The sequence below is a fragment of the Leucoraja erinacea genome, chromosome 1, assembly GCF_028641065.1.
Source record: "Leucoraja erinacea ecotype New England chromosome 1, Leri_hhj_1, whole genome shotgun sequence".
NCBI lineage: Eukaryota > Metazoa > Chordata > Chondrichthyes > Rajiformes > Rajidae > Leucoraja > Leucoraja erinaceus.
In genome coordinates, this window is record NC_073377.1 from 169,275,140 (window position 1) to 169,301,986 (window position 26,847).

The 26,847-nt window shown below is 39.9% G+C and overlaps 1 pseudogene; it reads left to right on the forward strand.

Annotated features, from left to right (window-relative positions):
• Positions 1-26,023, forward strand: part of LOC129704629 (alpha-1,3-mannosyl-glycoprotein 4-beta-N-acetylglucosaminyltransferase B-like) — a 126,604-nt pseudogene extending 100,581 nt beyond the window's left edge.
• The last annotated feature ends 824 nt before the right edge of the window (positions 26,024-26,847 follow it).

The window sequence follows — 26,847 nt, forward strand, 5'->3', positions numbered from 1 at the left end:
ATGGGCACATTTAAACCTTCCAGACTTGTTCTTACATTCTATCATTTCAGGTAACTCCCTTTGTTTCATAACTGGCCTTTCCTGCTGTAAATCATCCATCTATATTAGTACTAATGTTGGCTCTGTTTTTCTCTGCCCATTTCTTTATCTTCCAGTTCTGACCCAAAACAGTCACTGTTTCTTTGTTTCACAGATGCTGTCAAATCTGCAGTGTATCTAAATGTTTTTGGTTTTGGAGTTCCAGCCTGCACATTCTTAATGTACTTGTATGAAGAGCTGAATTTGTAGATTTGCACAGGCTTTGACCTTTCAAATAAAACATATACTTACAGGAAATTACATCTGAAGAATGAGTCAGACTTTAACAGACTGGCACAACAAACTGGAATGAATTTCTCGGCTATAGATCAGTCCCAGTCTACATAGGATATTTGGTGGAGGGATTAGAAGTAGTGCAAGTTGGTGACGTTGATGAAATTGTTGCTGCCTGTAATATTCGAGAAGCAGAGTACTTCATTCTCTTGGTCAAGGAAGTGAATGTGAAAGATGCAAAATTGTTGCTTGCCAATTTGAATGGAAATTACAAGAAAAGTTGGAAACCTCATTATTATTAATTGTTTTCTGCTGTCTCAAGCACAGTGAAAATATCGATCAGAATTAATGTTAATCTATCAAATTGATCAAAGTCTCAAATAAGGTTAGCATCAGATAAGTTCTCGCACTGTTATAGATTATTTTACTTTTTGTTAGCTATTCCAATTTAACTGAAGTTAAAACCACAGTTTGACGTAAATCTCTATTCGACTGTTTGAAAACTACCATTGTACATACATGCAAGGTTAAAAAGAAATCCCCTTAAAACATTCAATGCTTTATAATGACAATATAGTAATAGCATTTTTTTAAACTCTGTGCACTGAATAATATGGTTTATGTATTTGGAATTATCTTGAAAAAAAATAGTAGCTGTTAATAATATTAGAAAGTCTAGCACTGATTTGCACTCTCTAAGATATAGTACAAAAGCTTTATATTGTATTTCACAACTTGACTTGGAATTTGATTTGCAATATTCCTATCAAATTTCTTTGCAGCATTTAAGGAGCTCATTGTTGATATACATATGTAACAAGATGAAGGCTGATATCTGAGCTATTCAAGGATCTTAGAGATATTGAATTTGATTATGAAGTCAGCCTTTTCTGTAGTCTCCACATTTAGGCCATCACAGCCTATGGTATGAATAATAGAACCGAGAAAGCAGTTTTTAGATGTGACATTCTTTTTGTTAGTTAAAAAAAAGTGGATGTTTATTCATGAGTAATTTAAGCACCTTGTCGACATCTTGTGTACTGCTAATTTTCATCTTTTTTAATGCACGCACTCTCATTATTGAACATGCGACTGAATGTCAGTTCACCAAGGTCCATATTGACCAACTCTTGTAATTCAGATATCTGCAACACACTATTATCTGTTTCACAATCTTCCAATACAATTTGCCAAAAAGTCAATGTAGTAAATCACAATGCAATCAAAATAGTTGGATTTCGCAGTCAACTTTGCAAACAAAACAGGTGTTTATGAATGTTTAATCTGAATAATTAATCTGCTTTTATAATATTACATAGATTATAGTCACTTACTTCATTTGTTTTCTTTTTGTTAACTTTTTCATGCTTCAATTGTTAAAGACCTCCCATAATACACAGAGAGGCAAGTTAAAATATTCTCCTTTTTGTGTTTTGTTTGATTTAGGAAAATTGTTCAAGACTCCTGATCTGACCTTAATCATAGAATTCCTTATCATGTTCTACAAGGACAAGCCAATAGACTGGTTACTTGACCACATATTGTGGGTGAAAGTTTGCAATCCTGAGAAAGATGCAGTAAGTTTGTTTATCTTTCACAGTCAGTAGTTGTGACAATAGAAATGAAACTTGAAATTCCTGCTGCTGTCTCTGTTTGATTCAACCTCATTATGAATATTAGAAACTGTAGTGTACCTTTATTTAACTTTGAGGACGTTTGACACTGATGAAGGTAACTTTAGTATTACATGGTCATAATGAATCCATAACCAGTTGGGGAGAAGTGCACAATGAATTATTTTGTATGAGGAACAGATTTAAGAGTAGAAGTATTATGTTTAAACTATTGAATAATGTGTTTTTGTAGTATCGGTATTAAGCTCCATGTTAGTTGGAACAATGATCGATTCAGCCTTCCAGCATTGTTCATTTAGTTATCTCGGCTTCAGCAGGGTTGAAATTCGCATTTGATTTCTTTTCCACTTTGATTTTGCCCAACCTACGGTGTTAATTTCTACCTGGGTGTATATTGCAAAGATTCCACCAGCAGTATTAATCAAGTGTGAGCATGTTGGAGGATTATGGAGGACCACACAGTTGAGCCCAATCAAACTTTTGTGCAAAGGGAATAATATCATTGTAACTTCCCATTAAGTGATGATCCACCCCAAGAACACACGCTCAAAACACACGCTCCTGGAATATCAACGAATTATAGGAGCTCACAGCAAAATCATGGAAAGGCATCCAGGGGATTTTGCACTGAATGGAAACAATATTTACCAATAACTGGTGCCACCTTTGCATGAAAACAATGCTGGTGACTTCTGTTCATTAATGATCTGAATGCAAAATGTCTCCAATATTTCAACACTTGGGGTGGTCATTTAAGTAATTGCAAGTATGAGTGATATTTTCTAACTTGTACGAGCCTGATAAAGAACTGGGTGGGAGAAACCGCAGAACTACTCTGGCAGAAAGATGCCATCGAAATGCCATCACGTTGTGGCACAGCAGTAAAGTTGCTGCCTTACAGTGCTAGGGTCTCCAGGTTCAATCCTGATTACCTGTGCTGTCTGTACGAAGTTTAATGTTCTCCCTGTGGGTTTTCTCTGGGAGTTCCAGTTTCCTCATTCCAAAGATGTACAGGTTTATAGGTTAATTGGTTTCTGTAAATAGTAAAATGCCCTTAATGTGCAGGATAGTGTTAGTGCATGGGTTGATCGCTGGTCAGCGCAGACTCGGTGAGACAAAGTGCTTGTTTCTACGCTGTTTCTCTGAAGTAAAGTCGAAAGACCTACTTCTACCAAATTTTCAAATCTGTTATCAAACATTAGAACAAAATTAGATTTCTCAATTGCCCTTAATAAATGCGGTTTCCCCAATCAATGTAATTATGAAAATTGATTTTATTACCCAGAGCGAATTCTGGTAATTAGTTCCACGAAGAAAGAACAAGATTGAAAATTACTATTCATTTGTTAAAATTTCAGAGGTCTCACAAAAAAAACAGGGGCAGCACGGTGACACAGCGGTAGAGTGGCCACCTTACAACAACAGAGATTCGGGTTTGATCCTGACTACGGGCGCTGTCTGTACGGAGTTTGTACATTCTATGTGACCTGTGTGGGTTTCGGGATCTCCAGTTTCCCCCCACACTCCAATGATGTACAGGTTTGTAGGTTAATTGGCTTTGGTAAAAATTGTAAATTGTCCCTAGTGTGTGTAAGTTAGTGTTCAGGGCTTGTCCCACTTTCACAACCTAATTCACGACCTCTGCCGAGTTTGCCCTTGACTCATACTTGCAGCATGATCGTCACAAGGTCGTAGGAGGTTGTAGGTAGATCGTAGGTAAGGCTGTGGTGCTAGTTGTAGGTACTTGTGGCATCAAGTAGGTCGGGCGTTTTTTCTAGCCTGATGTAAAATGTCCACGAGTAAAAAAGGTTGTGAATTAGGTTGTGAAAGTGGGACGGCCCTTTAGTGTGCGGGGATCGCTGGTTGCCACAGACTTGTTGGGCCGAAGGGCCTGTTTCCGTGCTGTATCTCTAAACTAAACTAATATAACATCCCTAAGTGAAATGACAGCTTAAAGGGCCTGCCCCACTTTCACAACCTAATTCACGACCTTATTTACTCGTGGACATTTTTCATCAGGCTAGAAAAACGCCCCGACCTAATTGATGCCACGAGTACCTACGACTAGCATCATAATCTACCTACGACCTCCTACGACCTTGTGACAACCATGCTGCGAGTACGAGTCAAGGGCAAACTCGGCAGAGGTCGTGAATTAGGTTGTGAAGGTGGGACAGCCCCTTAAAGCCTGCATGTTTCATTGCAGGCAACATGTTGATCGAAAACCTTTGTCATTGTTCAGAGTGTGAAGTGCAAGGAGTCTGCATAAAGTATGCGCTGTTGGTTTTTATTGAAATTATTTTGCTTGATAATTCTTTTTAAAGGATCAGTTCCATAATTCTAAGGCTAAGGTAAAGTACATGGTTAGGAGACAGTGGTATAACATTAAAGTCCTACATCTTAAACCTGTACTTTCCCAAGCACAGGTTGCCTTGAGAAGGTGGAGAATACATAATTGGCCGTATGCTGTTTAAATAGTTGCCTCTACTATATTATTCTCTCTGCCAGGAAGGGTGTCTGTTTTACAATAGGATTCTGGCTGGTCAGATTCCAGGAAGTGAGTTGAATAGTAATCTATGAAGGGTAGGTGATTTATTCTACCTTGTTTGTACTCATGAGATAGGTAGATACAAGTTTTAATTGTTGTTCAAGATCGTTGCAGCTCATACTTACAAATTTTAAAAAGAGAAAATATTGTCAAAACCATTATGCTTAATAATAATTGTGTGCATTTTGAATAGTCCCTGATTATTAAGAGTCATTGTATCTTCTGCTAACCCCTAGTCCTTAAGGGGCTGTCCCACTTGGGCGACCTAATCCGCGAGTTCTGGCGAGTTTGCCCTCGACTCATACTCGCAGCATGGTCGACACGAGGTCGTAGGAGGTCTTCTTAACTCTCCTTCATGCTCGAGAGTGGTCTCCGCGTACTCGAGGCGTCAGCTCAGTCACGGTGTTTTATTCAATATGTTAAAAAAATGTCTGAGTTAAAAAAAGGTGGCCATGGAGAAAATCAATATGTTTTTTACTTGTCGTAGTTGGTCGTAGTAGGTCGGCATGTTAGTCGTAGTCGTAGGTCATCGAGGGTAGTCGAAGATAGTCGTGGATAGTCTTCATCATAGGGAGGTCGAAGGAGGTCGTCTTCACTCTCCACAATTCGGTGTCCAATTTTCTCGAAGCTAGTCGTAGCTAATCCTCAACATAGTCGAAGGAGGTCTTCAACATGTCATTTTTTCAAACTCTTCTAAACTCGCCAATTAGGTCACCCAAGTGGGACAGCCCCTTTACCTTTCATCCCATCAGCCGTTGCATACAACACATAATCCTCTGACATTTTCGCCACCTCCAACGCGATCCCGCCATTAGTCACGTCTTCCCATCTCCACCCCTTTCCGCCTTCCGCAGAAACCGTTCCCTCCGCAACTCTCTGGTTAATTCATCCATTCCCACCCAAACCAGCCCCTCCCCAGGCACCTTCCCCTGCAACCGCAGAAGATACAACACCTGTCCCTATACCTCCTCCCTCAACTCTGGCCAGGGACCCCCACAGTCCTTTTAGGTCAGGCAGAGGTTCACTTGCACCTCCTCCAACCTCATCTACTGTATCCGTTGTTCAAGATGTGGACTCTTATACATCAGTGAGGCCAAACGTAGACTGGGTGATTGTTTTGTTGAACACCTTTGCTCAGTCTGCCTGGACCACCCAGTTGCTAAACACTTTAATTCCCCGTCCCATTCCCACACAGACCTTTCTTATCAGAGTGAGGCTAAACACAAATTGGAGGAACAGCATCTCATATTTCGCTTGTGCAGCTTACAACCCAGTGGTATGAATGTTGATTTCTCTAACTTCATGTAACGCCTGCACTCCGTCTCTCTCCATCCCTCCCCCACCCAAGTCCCACCAGCTTCTTGTTCTCACCCAGCAAACAGCTAACAATGGCCTGTTTCCTTATATCATCATTACTATTTTGTATATTTCACTCTTTTGTTCTATATCTCCCTACATCAGTCTGTATCTCTCATTTCCCTTCTCCCTGACTAGTCTGAAGGGTCTAGATCTGAAACATCATTCATTCCTTCTCTCTGGAGGTGCTGTCTGTCCCGTTGAGTTACTCCAGCATTTTGTGTCTATCTACGTCTATATAACGCTGTCTGAAACAGCAGTTGGGGGAAGTTTCTGCAGGTCACCTGGTGTTAACATTATTGTGCAACACAAAGAGCCTATGAGAGCTTCCTCTTTACAAATCAGAGGCATTACATCTGACTCTCAGGCCGAAGGAGTTTTGGTTAAAAGGAACAATGGTCAGGAATACACTGTCCCACGCACATCAGTTTTCTATATCTTTAAATTAACCAATAATGAGAGAAGTTGAAAAGTGCTTTATTTTATTCATCTGTTTTATGATCCCTCAGTGAAAAGAATCATGATACACCATAATATTGATTTGCATTATCCAAAGGGACTGACTTTCAAACTGTGTGTAATCCATTAGGACATAATGCACTCATCCTTTGGATACAAGGCTGCAGTGATTCTATTGTGAAAGCACTGAAGTGATTAGGGATTTAGGAATAAGTGGTAGGCTTTATGCAACAACTTCTAATGGTTTTCTCAATTGCTCAGATTATCTTCTAAAATCATGTTAATGTGGGCTGTGATATTAGAACAGGATTGATGAGTATCAGGTAGCAGACAGGGCCATCAGCAGTCTGCTGGGTTTTGGAGACTACATCATCCAATGTGTAGTATCTCATACTCTGGTGGATGAAATGATCAATCAACATAACAGAATGAACATGGCTATTTCCTTTACGATTTAACTGTGTTTTGAAGACATTAATCACAGAAGATGTTACAAATCTAGTTTAGCCAGTTCCCACTAGAATAATAAGAATCATATTAATATTTTAACTACCCTGCTAAATGTTTTTCAAGCTATTCTGAAATCCAAGACTGTCACATCATGGAATATTAATTACAATACCCAGAAGGTTATCTCATTGTGGATCATAATTGTACCAAAAATAAGAGGGTAATATTTAATTACATATATGTCGTTTCCTTTGAGCATATTAAAAACATGGTTCTGGGGTCTCTGATATAAATAGTGGTCAGATTTTGTTTTGTTAAATGCAGTCAACTTATTTTAAAGTAGTCATGAATGTGACCTCGATAGAAGGAAGCTGATTGAAGATGGAAGTGACTATATATCCTGGCAAATGTCCCTTGCGATCTAAGATGCCCTGTTCAAACTAATGTCTAGGGACACCATCCAGTTATTCCGTGCAGAAGCAGACATTTCAACCCAACTTGTCCAACAAAGTTCCTTTTGCCTGTGTTATCCATCTGAACTTTGTATATCCATGTAACTCTCCAAATGTATTTAAGCATTGTCATTGTATCCTTTGACAGCTTGTTCCATATATCCACCAACCTCTATATGAAAAAGTAGCCCCTTTAAAAATGTCTCCTCTCACCTTAAATCTATTCTCTCGTATTTTGGGGGAAATCCTGTGACTTTTCACCTTTTTATATGCCTCTATACAATATGTTCACTTTATCCCCTCCTATGCTCCAGCAGAAAATGCCCCAGCCTATTCAACCTCTCCTTATAACTCCAGCCATCCAGTCCCAATCGATCCTGATATCATCCATGTGAATCATTTCTGCCTCCCAGATAAATCATATCCTTCCTGTCACAATGTGACCAGAACTGCACACAATATTTCAAGTGTGGTCCCACCTATGTATTGTATTGCTGCAACACGATGTTCCATCTTGTGTATCCAATGCCCTGAAGGATGAAGACAAATGCCTTTCTCACCGCCTTGTCTACCTTATCTACTTTTTTCAGGGATGTATGTACTTGCCTGTGTTCTCTCTGTTCCATAACACCATCCAGGGTACTGCCATTTACTGAGTACATTCAGCCCAGGTTTAACGTACCAAGATGTAACCCTTCACACTTGTCCAGGTTGATGTTAGGCTCACCGGCCTGCAGTTTCCTGGCTTGTCGTAGCCTTTCTTAAATAAAGCCATAACGTTAACCAGCCTCTTATCTTACCATGGCTAACAGTGATACAAATATAGACACAGAATGTTGGAATAACACACCGGGCCTGGCAGCATCTCTGGAGAAAAGGAATCTGTGATGTTTCGATTGAAAACCTTTTTCAGACAATCTGAAGAAAGGTTTCATCACGAAATGTCACCTTTTCCTTTTCTCGAGAGAAGCTGCCTGGCCCACTGAGTTACTCCAGCATTCTGTGTTCATCTTCATCGTAAACCATCATCTGCAGTTCCTTCCGACACACAGTGATATAAATATCTGTGCCAGGGCCCCAGGGTTTTCTCCTTGGCTTCAAGCCACAATGTCAGAGGGCACATTTGACCAGGCCCTGTGATTTATCCACATCTATCCACTCTAAGGCTACCAGCATCTCTTTGTTTGTAATGTGTTTATGTTTCAAGACATCACTACCCTCTTCCCTGAATTCCCAGGGTTCCATGACCTCTTCCATAGTAAATACAGAGCAATATTACTTTAAGACCTCACCTATCTCCAATGGCTCCATGCAGGGTACATTGATCTTCAAGGGGCCCTTCTCTTCCTAGTTACTCTTTTGTTCTTAATGTACATAAAATCTATTAGTATTCTCCTTCACCTTATCTGCCATATCATGCCTGTAGCATCTGTAGCCCAGAACACTGAGCTAGCTACCAGTTCTGCCCATCCCTGAACTGCCTTTCTGTAATTGCTAATCCCAGTTCCCTGTACCTATCAATGCTCTGCGTTCACCTGCCTTACCTCTCAGAATTATTTTATTAAAATAAGAGCAGTTTCTAAACTGTGGAAAACTTGAAACGGATGAATTTCATGATACTACAAACTTCAGGTACATGCATCCTTAAAGATTCATGGATAGCACAGAAGGATATTGCATTTAGAATTTTATATTTGGCAAACTGCGATACAAGGAGGTAGACATCACTGTTTATCCTTGTGGTTTTAATTCTCCCACCACTAATTTTGCATGCTCATGAAATGTTTCCTGTCATAATAAAGTCTCTCATAGCAACTGCCTTTGTCAATGTTTGTCTATGCTCTTGTGTTATTTTAATTCTTGGTCAGCACAAAGAAAAATGTGTCAGAAGATTATACATAATAACAGCAGATATATCCATGCATACATTTGCTTACATATCTTTCATCACCTAAAATCCTGAACATGTTCATATCATTCTATTTCCAGTTATTCCTGATCTGTGCAGGCACTGGGGTGAAAACATGAGCGGCCTTTCATTGTGTTTCTTATCAGATTAGATGTAATATAATCCTAAAAACTCATGAATTGAAAAGTAGCTAACAGTGGGGAAATGCTTGAGGGTAACATAAATGATGTGATAATTCAAACTATTAATGGGATTACAAAAATTCAAAATGGATCTGCCATGATCATCCTACAATGGTGGAAGACTCACAGGGCTAAATGGCCTATTCTTCTTCCTATTTTACTATATTTTATCTTGTTATATGGTAACATATTGTAGATAAAAGATGCACACATTTTCCCATACTGCCCCATTTGTCCAAAATTACACCACTTAGGACTTTGATATTTCTATTCACTCTCTGGCAAAACCAACATTTATTGCCCATTTTAAATAAGGTGGTGGTCTTGAGCCCTGCCGATGATATTCATATATTGCAGTTAGAGGGGGGGGGGGGGAGGGGGCAGTTTTAGGATTTAGTCTCAGTAATGATGAAGGACTAATGATATATTTCCAAGTCAAGGTGGTGTCCAACTAACTATGAAGATTGGTAGGTTAATTGCCCCTAATGTGTGTAATATGCAGGGAGGGGGAAGTTGAACTGATTATAGAGAATAACATTGGATAGTATTAGTGTAAAATTGGTTCCCAGCTTGGACTCGGTGAGCAGAAGGACCTGTTTCCATGCTGTGTTTTTCTGTGACTATGACTTTACAGGCACCATAACAACTATATTTAGCAGCTGCATTTGTGGTAACAAATCTGATCTCACCCCATTGTTGAACCAAAATGTGATGCTGTGCAGATAAAACATACAACACCTGTCCCTATACCTCCTCCCTCCACTCTGTCCAGGGACCCCGACAGTCCTTTCAGGTTAGGAAGAGGTTCACTTGCACCTCCGCCAACCTCATCTACTGTATCCATTGTTCAAGATGTCTCATATATCGACAAGACCAAACGCAGACTGGCCGATCGTTTCGCTGAACACCTTCGCTCAGTCTGCCTGGGCCTACCTGATCTCCCTGCTGAACACCTTAATTCCCCTTCTCATTCCCATTCCCACGCCGACCTTCCTGACCTAGGCCTCCTCCATTGTCAGAGTGAGGCTAAATGCAAATTGGAGGAAGATTGGAGATTGATTTCTCTAACCTCTAAGTAACCCCTGCATTCCCTCTCTCCACCCCTCCCCCACCCTCAAGCCGCACCAGCTTCTTGTTCTCACCTAGCCAATAGCTAACAATGGCCTGCTTCCTCTATCATCGTTACTTTTTTGCATCTTTCATTCATTTGTTCTATATCACTGCACATTAAACAATAGACAATAGATCACAATAGATCACACATCACCATCTATATATCTTGTTTCCCCCCCCTCCCGACTTGCAGTCTGAAGAAGGGTCTTGACCGGAAACGTCACCCAGTCCTTCTCCCCAGAGATGCCGCCTGTCTCGCTGAGTTACTCCAGCACTTTGTGTCTTTGGTTTAAACCAGCATCCTGCAGTTCCTGACACAAAAGAATTAGGACTCGAGGAGTTAATCTTGGAGTTCTCATCGGAGTTCACCCCACTGAGGAACAACACTCATGGGGAGCATTTGGTGAAAAACCACACTGCTACATACACATTTTTGTCCTTTTAAATGAATATTAGGGTATTGTTAATGCACAGTTTATAATAGGTGCTCCCTTGATGCACCAGTAAGTAACTGAAACTATTAAGTGAACACTTAATTCTGCACAAAAACCTGTAATATTTAACACAAAGCAGTCAGAAAATGTGTAATTAACAATAATAGTAGTGGCAAATATGTAGCAATTGTTGGCAGATTAATTGATGGAAGGTATTAAGCCAATTTTGCTTTTCATGTCTGAGAGGGAACGATAAATGTTTAGGGTTTTAAAATACTCTGGAGATGGTATTTTTTTGTTCTGCTCTTAAATGCAGATTTAACAAACCATGCTTTTGGTTCTGCAATGAATAGTTACGCAATGTCCTTCTGTAAATCACATCATGGTACGATTGCGTAATTCATCAGAACTCCTGTGGTTTTAAGTTGCACATTTTAAATAAATTCAACTATTTCCACATTTTCCTCTCTCAGAAACATTGCGAAAGACAGAAAGCTAATTTGCGAATTCGCTACAGACCTTCCCTTTTTCAGCATGTAGGAACTCATTCTTCATTGGCTGGGAAAATTCAGAACCTAAAGGTATGTCAAAGTATCTGTGTAGTGAAAGCTTATTGTATATTACTTTAGTGTGTGCAGTTTGTGTGCATTATTTTAACATGGTGGTAAGCTGTTAACAAAAATGTGTACCAGTTCAAAGTAAACTGACATGGTTGTCACCAGAAGATTTTCTCCGCTGCATAAAAATATATGCAATGAGTGACTTTTTTTTTCTACAGTCAATAACAGTGGATTCAGTTCTTCTTTTCTATGTCAGGAAATCTTGTATCAAGTTGGTTACAATTAAGTGCTTTTTTTTGCAGGCGATTTTGGTTTTGCTTAATTACTTTTTGGTGGTTTTCTCACTAAAGTCATTGATACCATCTTAAGCATTTATTTGCCAGTCTAACAGGCAATTATTTAGGCAAATGAAAGTTACATTTCTGCTTGTGTAAGGCTAGGGTTCTGGTTTGGAAAGTCTCTTCCCACTGCCTTGGTCAGTTACAAGCATGGTCTGAAAAGGCTGAAATCCCAACATGTAGACCTCAACGCAGGCTAGAGCAAACAGACTGAGACCCATGGAACATATTCCCTTATTCTTTATAGGTCTCAAACCTGTATAAACATAATGGCTTCTGGATACGTGACACAAACAAATACATTTGGCGCTCATATGCCTTCCATTTTGCAAGCAGTCACCATTATCTTCCAATACCAATCAAGTTCATAATACGTGTCAAAGAATTGGCAGAGTGCAAGAAGGCACCTTGTGAATAGCATCTTGTGTTTGAAAAGCATCTTTAATGCAATAACACCCCAAAGCATTTCACAGGAATATTATCAAACAAAATTGGCCACAATTACACAAGGAGTCATTGTGTAATTGAGAATGCAGATGCTGGAATCTGGAGCAAAAAATAATTCTATAAATAATCTGCTGGAATAATGAGTATCTGCATGGCATAGTGGCGCAGTGTTCGAGTTGCTGCCTTACAGCGCTTACAGCGCCAGAGACCAGGGTTCCGTCCCCACTACGGGTGCTGTCTGTACGGAGTTTGTACGTTCTCCCCGTGATTGCGTGGGTTTCCTCCAAGATCTTCAGTTGCCTCCCGCACGTACAGGTTTGTAGGTTAATTAGCTTGGTATAAATTATCCCTAGTCTGTGTAGGATAAGTGTTAATGTGCAGGGATCGCTGGTCGGCATGGACTCGGTGGGCCGAAGGGCCGATTTCCGTGCTGTATCTCTAAACTAAACTGTCATTTGTTAATTAGATAAAGGCCATTTCATTGCTGTGCCAGGAGTCGAAACTTGGAAGAGAAAATAGTGATGAAAATAATCGTAGTGCTATGCCTCAAATTAACATTGCCTCTTCAATGTTATCTGTGGCTTTATTTACAAAGGAGGCAGTATAGAATTTAGTTAAGATACAAGCACAAATAAATGATGAATGCCTATATGAACTTCAGTTACGTACAAAGATCTGGCCGTCAAAAAATAAAACGCAGCCTAATCTTGTCATTGTAGAGACTTTGAAGCCAGTTGCCTTGAAGAATAGATCTGTAATAGAGCCACACATGCATGGAACAGCAGTTTGACTACATTTAGGACATAACAGACTGTCTATTATGCTTTGAAAACAGGCAGATCTGAGATTTGTTTAGATAAATCCAACAAAGTTATCAACTCAGCACCTCGGTGCAAAGAAAAATGCTGGCAAAATATGTCCAAATGCATTAAAAATGCCTCTCCATGAGCAGTTAAAATACCTCTCCATGAGCAGTTATTAAGCAAGCAACAGACTTATCATTTGCAGAGACCTCTACAAACAGAACTCCAGAGCATTCTCACAACAATAAGAAATTCAATATTTGTTCTGAAATTACATTGGTTCCTGCTGGCCATCAATCTTTTAACAATGAGGTTGTCACTCGCAGCTCAACTTTCTGTTTGCAGTGTGGGTCATTCACAAGGATCAGGCAACGAGTGGCAGACAGCAACGATGTCACTTTCAGGCCTGTTGCTATTCACTTTGGATTGGAATATTAAAGTTGCTGCAAAAGCAGGGACCTAGAATTCTTTTCCTCTAGCAATGCCAAAGAAGTCTAAGGAGAGTGGACAAAATAATCTACATATTTCCACCCAGAATGACTATCATAGCTAACAGAGGGAATACCACAATCCAAATTGTTGAATTCAAACTCTATCCATGAAACACATAGAATAATAAATCCCAGTTCTATTTTGGCAATGCCATGCAAGACATACATGTTTATTTCTACCATTCAAACCAAGTTGGGTGCCTCCTTTTAAATGTTTTCTGTTTTAGAGGTTGCTTAGTAATGAAAGAAAATATGCAACTCAAAGGATGGCACAGTGGTCCACAGCCATGAGATCAGAAAATGATCTAAAAATCAAACTGCACAGTAGGCTTGCTCCTACCTCAATGAATGTCTGCAGTTATGTGGCCAAGAAAATAAGAAAAACAGAACATTTTGCAAAGTAACTGAGCAGTTTGGCGATGGGTTTGTAGGAAGAGGCCATTTCATTAATTATCACCCAACTCTGATGAGCAGGAACAGTCCCAGTTTAAAACGGCAGTATTTATGGAAACATGATTCCCAACCCGACTACAAGCTTTTAAAAAATATTCTCATGTCTGTCTCCAACTGAACATTTCACATGTGATTTATCTCTTCCTGCTTCAGATTCACTTATTGTTATTCATTTGGTTATGTCTTTTCCCCATCCCGGTTTTGTCAATCGGTTTCAATCGGTTTCTCCAGGCCTCCATCCTAGAAAGGTTCATATCTTCATAAGTCCTGGAAGCAGAAGTAGGCCATTCGGCCCATTGAGTCTACTCTTCCATTCAATCGTGGCTGATCTGTCTTTCCCTCTTAACTCCATTTTCCTGCGTTCTCCCCATAACCCTTGGCACCCATACTAATCAAGAATCTGGCAATCTTCATCTTAAAGATATCCAATGACCTGACCTCCAAAGCTGTCTGTGGCAATGAATTCCACAGATTCACCACCCTCTGACTAAAGAAATTCCTCCTCCTCTCCTTTCTAAAGGTGCATTTCATTATTCTGAAACTGTGCCCACTAGTCCTAGATTCTCTCACTAGTGGAAACATCATCTTTGCATCCACTCTATCCAGGCCTTTCACTATTCAGTAAGTTTCAATGAGGTCCACCCTCATCCTTCCAACTCCAGTGAGTACAGGCCTAGTGCCGTCAAACGCTCGTATGAAGAAAGCATTGTATGGACTTAAAAAAGAGAAGGTCTTTTATCAGCACCAGTTTCCCACACTAACCCATATCATCTAATGTTCCTTCTCACCAACCATCCCCTCAACTCTTTCTCTTCATCTTAAATCATGTTTACCTCTAATTATTCTTAGTTCTGAATTCAGGTCATCAAGCTGCTCCATTCCTTTGTTAACAGATCAACACAAAGTGCTGGAATAACTTAGCGGGTCAGGCAGCTGCAACTCAGCTTGCAAGCAGGCAGCTATCAGTCTGAAGAAGGGACCTGATCCGAAACGTCACCCATCATTTTTCTCAGAGATGTTGCCTAACCCGCTGAGTTACTCCAGCACTTTGTGTCTATCTTTGGTATAAACCAGCATCTGCAGTTCTTTGTTTCTACTCTATTTGTGTTGTCAGATTTGATGAATACGTTCCTCGTTCTGAGTTTAATTTCAGTAACGCAGGTGGATTTTGCCAAGATGACCTTTATTGTGTGCCTTGGTTTCTAAATTTACTCTGATAAATTTGTCACGCACGCAAGTCAACACTTGAAAAATTCAAATAAACTTAGAGAATGAATAAGATTCCAGGCCATAGGGAAGCATAAGGGTGAGTATTGATTGAGTTGCAGCTGGTGTCATTGCTGGGACTTATACTAATCTCAAATTATATAAGTAATTTCGATCAGGAAGTTAAATGCAAAGCGACCAGATATGCAAAATAATCCAAATAATGCATGCAAGATTGGAAGAAGCAAATCAGAAATAAGTAACCAAACAAAGGCAAATTAAAATTAATGCAGACAAGTGTGAAACACTGTTAATAGGCCAAGAAAATTGACAAGTCTTGCAAATGACACTAAATTACAAGTAAATTCAATAGCGGGGAAAAGGAATAGACCAGATTCTGTAAGATGAGGAAAAACTGTGAAAAATAGAATTCAATGTGGGGAAGTGTGAGGTAAGACACTCGAGGTATTAGAAAGAGATCTTTTTTGCAATGGAGAAAGAGCTGGAGTTGAGGCAAAGGAACTGGGTATCAATTTATATAACTGACAGATTGAAAACCTGGTGAACAGGTTGCAAACGGCAAAGATAAAGGTGAATGAATGGGTCAGAACCAAAAGTGAGAAGATCTTTAACGAGACTCCAACTGAACCAATGGATAATGAAACCAGCTGAGAGTGAAATGGAGACTTGTAAAAAAAACATTAACTAAGGCAGGAGGCCAGCATCTTTTATGTAATGGATGTGGTGGTTAAGCCAAGCCAATTGAAATCTACGAATCTGGGGGAAAAAATATTTTTGTTTGGTCAATGAAAATGGAAATAAAAGGTAAGTGGAGTTGCAGATCAGAGTGATTTAACATGATGATTCAACAGTTTTAAATGTTACTTCCATTAAAGTGGTGTACTAGAATTAGGGGATACTGTTTCAAACTAATGAAGGAAGTATTTTTGTTCAGAGTTCCAGGAAATGCCTTCTCATGGTGTGGAATAATATTATAAAAGTACATGGATAATTAGTGAATGTTATGTTGTTATGATTAGATGTTATGAGTTATGATTAGATGAATAAATCAAGGTAACCTTCCTCATCTGTAATCATCTTATTAACTTATTATTTTATTAACATAAAACAGGACAGCACACATTAACATAAAACAGTACAGCATATATTAACATAAATCAGTCCCTTCGGCCCACTATGTCCGTGCCAAACATGAAGCAAAGACCCGCACATATCCTTCTCCCTCCACTCCCTGCATATCCATGCCTATCCAAATGCCACTATGATATCTGCCTCAACCACCACCCCTGGCAGCATGTTCCAGGCACTCACCACACTCTCTGTAAATAACTTGCCCTGTGCATCTCCTTTAAGCGCTGTCCCTGTCACCTTAAAGCCATGCCCATTAGTGTTTGATTTTTCAATCCTGAACTTGTAAGTAATATTTCTGGCTACTTAAACAGATAGATAAAGATTTGATTTTCAGACATACCACCCAGTCGAAGGTACACTTGCTAATGAAATATCAAAATAAATCTGTAGCTTTCAGTTTTGCCTCAAGTGAAGGAAATGGAGTGATATTACACAACCTTACTATAATAAAGTGCTCAACAAATCTTTTGGTGCTTGTTTTGAAAAGTTGACTTATTCTGAGCTGACCCTGTTTATGAGTAGCTAAGAGTTCGGGTTTTCAAGTCCTTAATCTAATATTTCTGTTTTAAATGCAAGGATAAGGATTTTAAGAAAGAATTATTACGCAAAGGACATTCAAATCCTACAGCAGAATTAACGAGCAGCCTGAAAATCTACCTCCACCACAGTCTGGAGAAGGCCTATAAAGGAGAGGATTTCCTGTGGGCATTTAATCCGGTGGCAGGGGACTTTATCAAAGTTAGGTTCTTCCAGCCATTGAAAATAGAAAGGTTGGTATCAAATTGTCTTATGTAAACATATTTCATGTGTAATTTGCAAAGTGCACTCACCCATAATCTCTTCAATCTAGGATGCTGATAGTTCTAGCCATTTATACAGTGAAGTTATATTTTACACTTATTTTGTAGGATTATTTCCCATTTTACTTCCAAATTATGTTTCATTTCACTGAGTTAGAAGCTAATAGTTACGTCGAAGATCTAAAATGTAACTATTAGCTGGTGATGTGCTGGTGCATTAATAAACTCCAACAGGTGCGAGAATTGTCATTTATGTCCATGTTTATCATGTTATGTTTTTATCTCGATCAGGAAAGGAGAAGCTTAATCAGACAGGGTGCAAGATGAAGCCAGCCCTGTCATCAATTCTATGTAACAAAATTGGTAGGGCAATCCAATCCAAAACACAATGCTTTTTCTGTAGACCTGTAACATGCTATACCTTCTATAGTTACTCTACCATAAAACATCAGCTGCCTTGACTGATTTAAAAAAAAAGAATGTTCTGATTCTGATGCTGAATCATGCTGCTTTTGTTCAATTTGGTTTTGAAATGCACAGTTTAAAATATGGTTGTAGTAGTTGCAACAGAAATGCTCTCAGGTGTTTAATACGAAATATCTACTCAACCATCATCTGTGGTAGAATTTATTAGCACAAGAAAAGAGACAAAGTGCTGGAGTAACTCAGCGGGCCAGGCAGCTTCTCTGGGGAATATGGACATGCGATGTTTTGGGCTGGGACCCTTCTTCAGACAGGTTTTAGTGGAGGATCAATATAGGGGGAAGGGGAATGTGAGATTATAGGTGGGGAAGAGGGGCCTTCAGAGTTAAATGTAACCTCATACCCAATGAGAAAGGTGGGGGTGATTGGAGGTGGGTAAAATAAAGGCATAGCAATGCAGGTGGACGAGACCCTGATTAGGTTTAAGTCACAGTGCATTATTTTGATTAATTTGAATTTTGGGATGGAATCACAACTTGAAAGAAGATGGAATTTAGAATGGCAACTGTAGTATTTTAGGATTTATTAGAAGCAGATAAGCTCCTCCACATCTCAAAAGCACCAGGCTATCAACTTCTCTTCCCCTATCCACCTACCTAACTGCGGACGTTCTCAGAGGCTCCAAGTTATTGCCTCCTCCAACTCTCACCATCATCGTTCACAGCCACCCACCCACATCCTCATGGCAACAGCATTTCAGGCTTGATATATTTTGATGAGCTCTGGGAGTTAAAAGTAGCTGAAACTGACACAGGTGTGCCAGCACGTCACACATCCCTCTCACTCATCTGGGAATACCAAGGCTGATTAATTAATTAACTGCAAACTAAACAATCATCTATTCATCTCTGAACATCTGATCTTTTGGAAGGTTTTCTGGATTATACTACGTTCTTTGTTTGTTGTAGTATTCTGGCCCTGTAAGGAGATGAAAGGATAGAAATGATGGCACTCCTTATGTCCTGAAGCGCCACTCGTAATACACGATGGGTTGATTCATACTCATCATTCCATTATGCTGACAGAAGGATTAACCTATTTAAAATAAGCAGGTTGGCACTCTACTAAAGGTGTGGAAAGAAAGAGATTTTGCAAAAGAAGATAGGCATTCACCTACTGGCATTGTACAGTTTAACATACTCAGATGGTGCATTACAAGATGCATTACAATTTTACAGCAAAGGTATATGTTTGGTCCATATTCCCTCTCATTCACTATTTTTGCAATCTTTACCTCAAAGATACCGTTTTAGAAGTGGCGATACAGAACATCCAGGAGATAAACTCTTTAATACAACAGTGGAGGTTCTACCAGCTGATGTAAGTCCACCTGTTATTAACTACTAGGGTAGACATTTTTTTTTTACAGCAAACACTAAATCCAAAATTCCTTCGGTTCTAGATCCATTTCCCCCTCTGGCAACATTGTAACTCACAGAGTAGCCCTGACTCTTGAGTCTGAATGGAAGGAAACTTCCTTGGAATCTAGAACCATGTTATTTGTTACAGTATTAGTTGAACATTCATTGGTGCTGGTTTTATGATGCAAGAAAATAGTGAAACCGAGAAACTGTTTTTCCTCACGGTCTGTCAATATGATCGTGAAACACAGGCAGATTATCTAGTTTTAATCAACCTGGCTCTGTGATGAGACCTAGAAATGGAGGTTAGCATTAAACCAACCATGCAAGTCTTGAACAGTTAGCGGGGTTCTAGTTGAGCAAGTGTTGAGAAGCTCGTTAGTAGTATGCTCAGTTAGTAGTATGCTCAGTTTTTAGGATACCCATGCAAACATACTGGCCATAAGCATTGATTTTGCTGCATTGCCACTATTTTAATCAACTAATATATCCCAGCAAAAGCAAATTAACCATGAATCACATTTGTTCACTGTGAATGGTTTGTTTATTTGACAGCATTCATATTACGAGCTAGAGACAAAGTGCTGGAGTCATTCAGCGGCTCAGCCACTATCTCTGGAGAAAAAGGATATGTGACGTTTCGGGTTGGGATCCTTCTGAAGGTCTGAAGAAGGGTCCCGACCCAAAACGCCACCCATCCTTTTTCTCCAGAGATGCTGCCTGACCTGCTGAGTTACTCCAGCACTTTATGTCTATCTTTGGTATAAACCAGCATCTTCAGTTCTTTGTTTCTTCATAACAAGAGTGTTTGCTTACATTTTTTATAATTGAATTTGAAGAAGTCTAATCCATTCCACAGTCACTTCCTTACAATATGTAAAAGTAAACACATATATATCTCCTCTCAGAACGTATTTGTTATTTGGCCAGATCATGCTGGGCCTCTGGACCATTCTTGGCCCTGCATATTTAGCTGGGCCAGATGTAGAGGGGCCAAACTTGTTAGGCATCACTTCTGATCGGATTGTCTCCTTGACTACACATTCTCAACTACCTGCAGTAATCTTTCACCCTCTTGCTTATTGATAACCAAACTATTGCTACTGTGGACATATTTAAAACTGTGCTTCTGCCACCCTTTAAAAAAAAAAATAGTTAAAAGACCCACAACCCTCTAAAAGAAAAGAAAACTCATCTTTGACTCATTGAGTGACTCTTTATTTTTAAACAGTGGTTTTCGCCACAGGAGGAAACATTCATTCCACAACCATATTACATGTTGCCATTAAGTCCTCTCACTCTTTTAAGCTCAAACAGATATGAGTTTAGCCTGACCAACCTTTCCCCATTTGACAAACCACCCATTCCAGATATTAGTCTACAAAAAAATCTTCAAACTGTTTCCAATCCACTAATATTCTAATAAGGATATCAATATTATAGACCATACTCCAGATGTAGTCTGGTCAATACGATTTATGACTGGAGCATACCCTCCAGAGTTTTGCATTCTAGTTTTGCATTCAATTTCCTTTGCAATAAACAATAACAATTTGACATCTTTCCTAATTAAAATCATGCATTTGGATACTCAGATCTCTTTGCATCTAAGAGGTTTGCAATCTCTCATCGTTTATATAATAGACTTCATTTGCCAAAACCTTGCCCATCACTAAGGCATCTATATCCATGTATAACCCTTTTCTGTCCATTTCACAGCTTACTTTCCCAACTATGTTTGTGTCATCCCCAAATTTAGCAACACTTAACTTTGTCCAAGTTATTTATAGTTATGGCGTTGAGGCCATTCCCCCACTGAACCAATCTCTATGTCACATACCACTCAACCATCCCAACTTGAAAAGGATTGATCTATCCTCAGATATACCGCAAGACAATTAGGATTTGTTGACTATATCATAGAAACATAGAAATTGGTGCAGGAGGAGGCCATTCGGCCCTTCGAGTCAGCACCGCCATTCATTGTGATCATGGCTAATCGTCCCCTATCAATAACCCGTGCCTGCCTTCTCCCCATATCCCTTGACTCCACTAGCCCCTAGAGCTCTATCTAACTCTCTCTTAAATCCATCCAGTGACTTGGTCTCCACTGCCCTCTGTGGCAGGGAATTCCATAAATTCACAACTCTCTCGGTGAAAAGGTTTTTTCTCACCTCAGTCTTAAATGACCTCCCCTTTATTCTAAGACTGTGTGGCCCCTGGTTCTGGACTCGCCCCACTTTATTTTCTGCTTTTGTTGGTTTTATAACAACAACGGAAAATATTATGAAGCTGGTGAAAGATAGATAATTATATTAAACTGTCGCCAACCAAAAAAGCTTTTATAAACTCAAAATTCCAAGCTCCCTCCACCCTACACGACCGAAAGGAGATGGAAATAATATTTAACATGGGAATTGTGATGGAACAATATTAATCACAAGGTTTTCTCAACAATGTAATTTCTATATTTTTATTAAATGCTTCCTATCAATTAATATGTTTTCATAATTTTTCAGAGAACTGATTTGACGAAGAAATCTCTACACAACAATAGCATAAAATATTCCAAGTACCAACAAACAGATGATGGCTATTATAGGATAGGTAACCAGTTATTTAATTTTTTTAATCCAACAATAAAATTATATAACGTACAGACGTAAGAATTTGTCAGAATGCTGTCAGCCTTATAATCAGCCCAACTTTGAATAACTTCCTTTTAAAAGCATTTTTACAGATTGAACTGGATTATTTTAGAGCAACAAACATCTTCTGAGGGAATTTAGCGGGTGGAACAGTATAAATGGGGAGGGTGGGGCGCAGGGGGAAATAAATTGGACCGTTTCTCAAGCAGATGTCTTGTTGGTAGGTCTTCATTTAGTACCACACCAACAGCAATATCTAGATTTTATTTATAGAATCTTGTTGGAACTGTGTGAAATCTTAAAATAATTCCGATCCAGCCTTTGAACACACATTATTGTATTTTCAAATGTATTGGACGATTCTATGACTGATCCACTGACTTTGTTTTAGTAACCACCACTGGTCCTTGGATTAGCCATTGAGTCCATTACGTTTGACAATTAAACACTCTTCACTTTTGACTTAAATATCAAGCACAAACCTCAGGTGTGAATGTTCCTTGACTTCAGTACAACTAGTCTTCAAACACCAATGTCACCCCCACCAAGAGGCAACACAATTTACCTGACTGTGCCTTCCATTCATGTCCATGCTCCACTCCAGGCACCACAAATAGCTTATTTCAGGAACAGGTGATTCATTCAATGCTGTTGCTGATAATATCAAAATTAAGATAAGTTGAGGAATGAGTTCTGAACTGATGCTGCCTCTATTTTTCCTCCAACATTCTATTCAATGCATTATTTTGATTTCCATCATTTTCTTTCTGATGAAACAGACAGATTTCATTGTTCTATCTGGGACATATGACAATAAAACACTATTAACTCTTGATCTAGAATCTCCCAGTACCATCATCGCTATATTCCTTTAAAGCAATTAATATAAACATCGACTCAGTGACCTTCCGGTGGGTATTTATAACTGTATTCATATTTTTATGTAAATTGTGATCTTGTTTCCTTTTACGTTTTAAGATACATTTAGGAATGGAATTGCAGAAGGTGAAGTCGATGGATTGATTGGAAAAATTGAAGCTATTCGATTATTCATTGTTACAGACTCCCCATTTTGGGTTTTACTGAATGAGGTAATATGTCAAAACAGATTCATCGTTCTCATTTACCACTGGTCTCATGCAGTTGACAATGTATTGCTCATATAAATCACCCAAGACTTTGTTTCAATAACAATAAGGATTTACATCATCACTGTGAGGGGGGGAAAGATCATGAAAGGAATAGATCCGGTAGATGCACTGAGTCTCTTGCCCAGAGAATCGAGAACCAGAGGACATAGGTTTAAGGTGAGGGGAGAAAGGTGGAATAGAAACCCAAGGGGTAACTTTATCTCACAAAGGGTGATGGGTGTATGGAACAAGCTGCCAGAGGAGGTAGTTGAGGCTGGTACTATAACAACATTTAAAAAACATCTAGACAGGTACATGGATAGGTCAGGTTTGGAGGGATATGGGGCAAATGCAAGAGTATTGTAAATGGGACATGTTGGTCAGTGTGGGCAAGTTGGGCCGAAGGGCCTGTATCCATGCTGTATGGTCCCTGGATCAACAATCGTGTGGGGGTGAGACAAGGTGCTCGCCTACTGCTTGCCAGACTTTGTCCCTCGCCTATCTCTTTTCCAGCTTACTCTCCACTACCACAAGTGGTCAGAAGAAGGGTTCTGACCCTAAATGTCACCTATCCATGTGTCCCAGAGATAATGCCTAACTTGCTGAAATACTCCAGCACTTTGTGGATTTTTTTGTAAACCAGCACCTGCAGTTCGTTGTGTGTACATTTCCTTGCAGATTCTTGCACAACACCAGGCACTACAGCTTATATCTGGGACAGGTGACCAATTCAGTGTTGTTGCTGATAATGTCAAAGAAAACAATTTGATTCCAGGCAATATCTCAGATATCTTCAGCGTCATTAATATGAAAGCTCTTCCATTGTATAACTTAATTGTACAATTAAGGATCTCAGTGTAACGAGGCCTAAAAAATGACAAGTTCCAGGCCCATAGGAGGAGGTAGTGTGAAACCTCACTCCATGCAAGCTTCCTTCACAAGCTTTTCCTGAAAGATAATGAGCTGTTGCTTCAACCCTCAAAGGCCAAGCCACCTCAAAGGTTTCCACCATTGTACATTGAGTGGGAGATCTAAAAACAATAATTCAATTAATGCACATTTATAAAGCTAAACTTGCCCTGAAAACATAGAAAAGTGGAGAATTTGTTGACAATTGAGAATGTATATGATTATATCGATAAAGAATATCCTTGGGTATTTAATGTCCATGGATGGGGATCTAATGTCAACGTAACGCAGTGGTAGAGCTGCTGACTCACAGTGCCAGAGACCCGGGTTCAGTCCCGTATGCGTGCTGCCTGCCTGCGTGTGTGGAATTTACACCTTCTTGTTATCACATGGGTTTTCTCCAGGTGCTCCAGTTTCCTCCCACATCCCAAAGATGTGCAGGTTTGCATGTTAATTGGCTTCTGTATATTGTGTATTGAATTGGATTGAATTGAATTGAATACATTTTATGAGCCAAGTATGTACACATACAAGGAATTTGCCTTGGTGCTTTGCTCGCAAGTAGCAACACGATATACAGTAAGCAATTAAAAATAAACCTTTATAATTTAAACATGTGACGAATTAAATAAAATAACATTGTTATGTGCTATTAATGTTGCCTGGGGTAAATCGAACGAAAAAGGTTGGGAACCCCTGATTTAGAGATACAGTGCAGAAACAGGCCCTTCGGCCCACCGAGTCTGTTCCAATCAGCGATCCCCACGCACTTACACTATCCTACACACGCTGGGGACAATTTACAATTTTACCAAGCCAAATAAGCTACAAATCTGTACATCTTTGGAGTGTGGGAGGAAACCCGGAGATCCCGGAGAAAACCCAGGCAGGTCACGGGGAGAATGTGTAAACTCCATGCAGACAAGCAAGTAGTCAGGATGGAACCTGGGTCTTTGGTGCTGTAAAGGGCCTGTCCCTCTTGGCGATTTTGTTTCGGTGACTGCCGGCATCATTGACTGACATATCAGGTCACCGAGAACTACGCAGCGTGATGACGTATGTCGCAGCAGTGATGTGACGTGATGATGCATGACGCACGCCCTTTTTTCAAGTGTCGCAACATTTTTTTTGTCGCCGCTGGATTTTGAAATGTTCGAAATCTTTTGGCGATACTGATATGAGGCCGGCAAAATCACCAAGTGGAACAGGCCTTAAGACAACAACCCTACCGCTGCGCCACTGTGTCTGCAGAATGCTCAAGCTGGCTTCCTTTACAACCCAATATCAGGTTGTGAATTGTACCAGCTCCCACACTATTATATCCATAACTCATGAAGTCACAGAGTCAAACGCAGAGTGGTGGGTGTCAATAATGTGCCACCGTGGAAGGCTGGGGAAGCAACACTATAATGTTTAAGAGGCATTTAGAGAGGCACATGAACATGCAGATAATGGAAGATGGATCAGGTGCAAGCAGATGGGTTCCTTTAATTTGATATCATATTTGGCATATAATTGTACAGGGCCCTAGTGAGACCACACCTGGAGTATTGTGTGCAGTTTTGGCCCCCTAATTTGAGGAAGGACATTCTTGCTATTGAGGGAGTGCAGCGTAGGTTTACAAGGTTAATTCCTGGGATGGCGGGGCTGTCATATGCTGAGAGAATGGAGCAGCTGGGCTTGTACACTCTGGAGTTTAGAAGGATGAGAGGAGATCTTATTGAAACATATAGGATTGTTAGGGCTTGGAAACGCTAGAGGCAGGAAACATGTTCCCGATGTTGGGGGGAGTCCAGAACCAGGGGCCACAGTTTAAGAATAAGGGGTAAGCCATTTAGAACGGAGACAAGGAAACACTTTTTCACACAAAGAGTGGTGAATCTGTGGAATTCTCTGCCTCAGAGGGCGGTGGAGGCAGGTTCTCTGGATGCTTTCAAGAGAGAGCTAGATAGGGCTCTTAAAAATAGCGGAGTCAGGGGATATGGGGAGAAGGCAGGAACGGGGTACTGATTGGGGATGATCAGTCATGATCACATTGAATGGTGGTGCTGGCTCGAAGGGCCGAATGGCCTACTCCTGCACCTATTGTCTATTGTCTATAATTGTACAAAAGGCCTGTTCCTGCACCCTACTGTTCTATGTTCTAGTATATAATGCTGTCCCATAAAGTTTACAAAATATATTTAAAGCCTTTGGTTTAAATTCTGCATTTTTTAATCAGATATTCATTGAGGCAACTGCATAAGTGAAGGGAATCATGGTCCCCATCAAAACCACAGCCATTTCTTGTCCTTTTGACGTTTGCCGGCGATGATTTCTTCAACAGCTGCGCCATCTAGTGTGACGATATAAACAGGGCAATGGAATGAAAAGTCGACCAGTGACACAGCTTACACACCAACAATTCTGTGAGATTCTATGCAAAATTTTGAAATTGTCTTTGACAGAATAATTTTGTATATTTATTAAAAAATGTTGTTGCCATGTTATTATATTTCACCAACCATTTACCATCACGACAAGAGTGAATGAAAAATGTCCTTTTAATGGAAATTGTCACGTTTCAAAAAACGAATAGGTTACTTTGTAATTAGCATTAACATAAATAATTGAACATTAAATTATAATGAACCATTCTGATTGTTATTTCTACCAATCGTATATTACTTATTTTATGGAAGAGAGGAAGTGGTTCTTTTATACTTTCTATGTCATTACTGCTATAATGTTCCTTCCACATCATTAAGTGCTTAATGGACTCAGTGGGTCAGGCAGTGGGCGGAAGACAGGAGTCATTTTGTGTCCTGGCCTTTCGTCAGGCTGATTGTAATGAGGAGGGGGAGAGAAAGCTGGAATAGAGAGCTGTGGCTGGGCAAAGCCTCACGAGTGATAGATAGGTGGATACACATGAGGGATGGGCAGGTTTTGATTAGCAGGTGGGTTGAGTAAGTTATAAAGGCTAGAGGTGAAAAGGAGACAAAGGGGTGTCAGATGAAAGGCGTGAAATGTAAAGCAAGAGGGAAGGATATATGATGAAGGAGATGGGGGGGGAGTAGACAGAGGGATGGATTTCTTCAACTATCCCCCAATAATCTTGATGGTTCTCCTATGTACACTCATCACATCATGTACCAAGGTCTAAGCGGAAGCTCAGAGGGGATAGAGCCTTTTCTGTTGCTGCCCCGGCACTCGGGAACACCCTGCCGTTGCACATCAG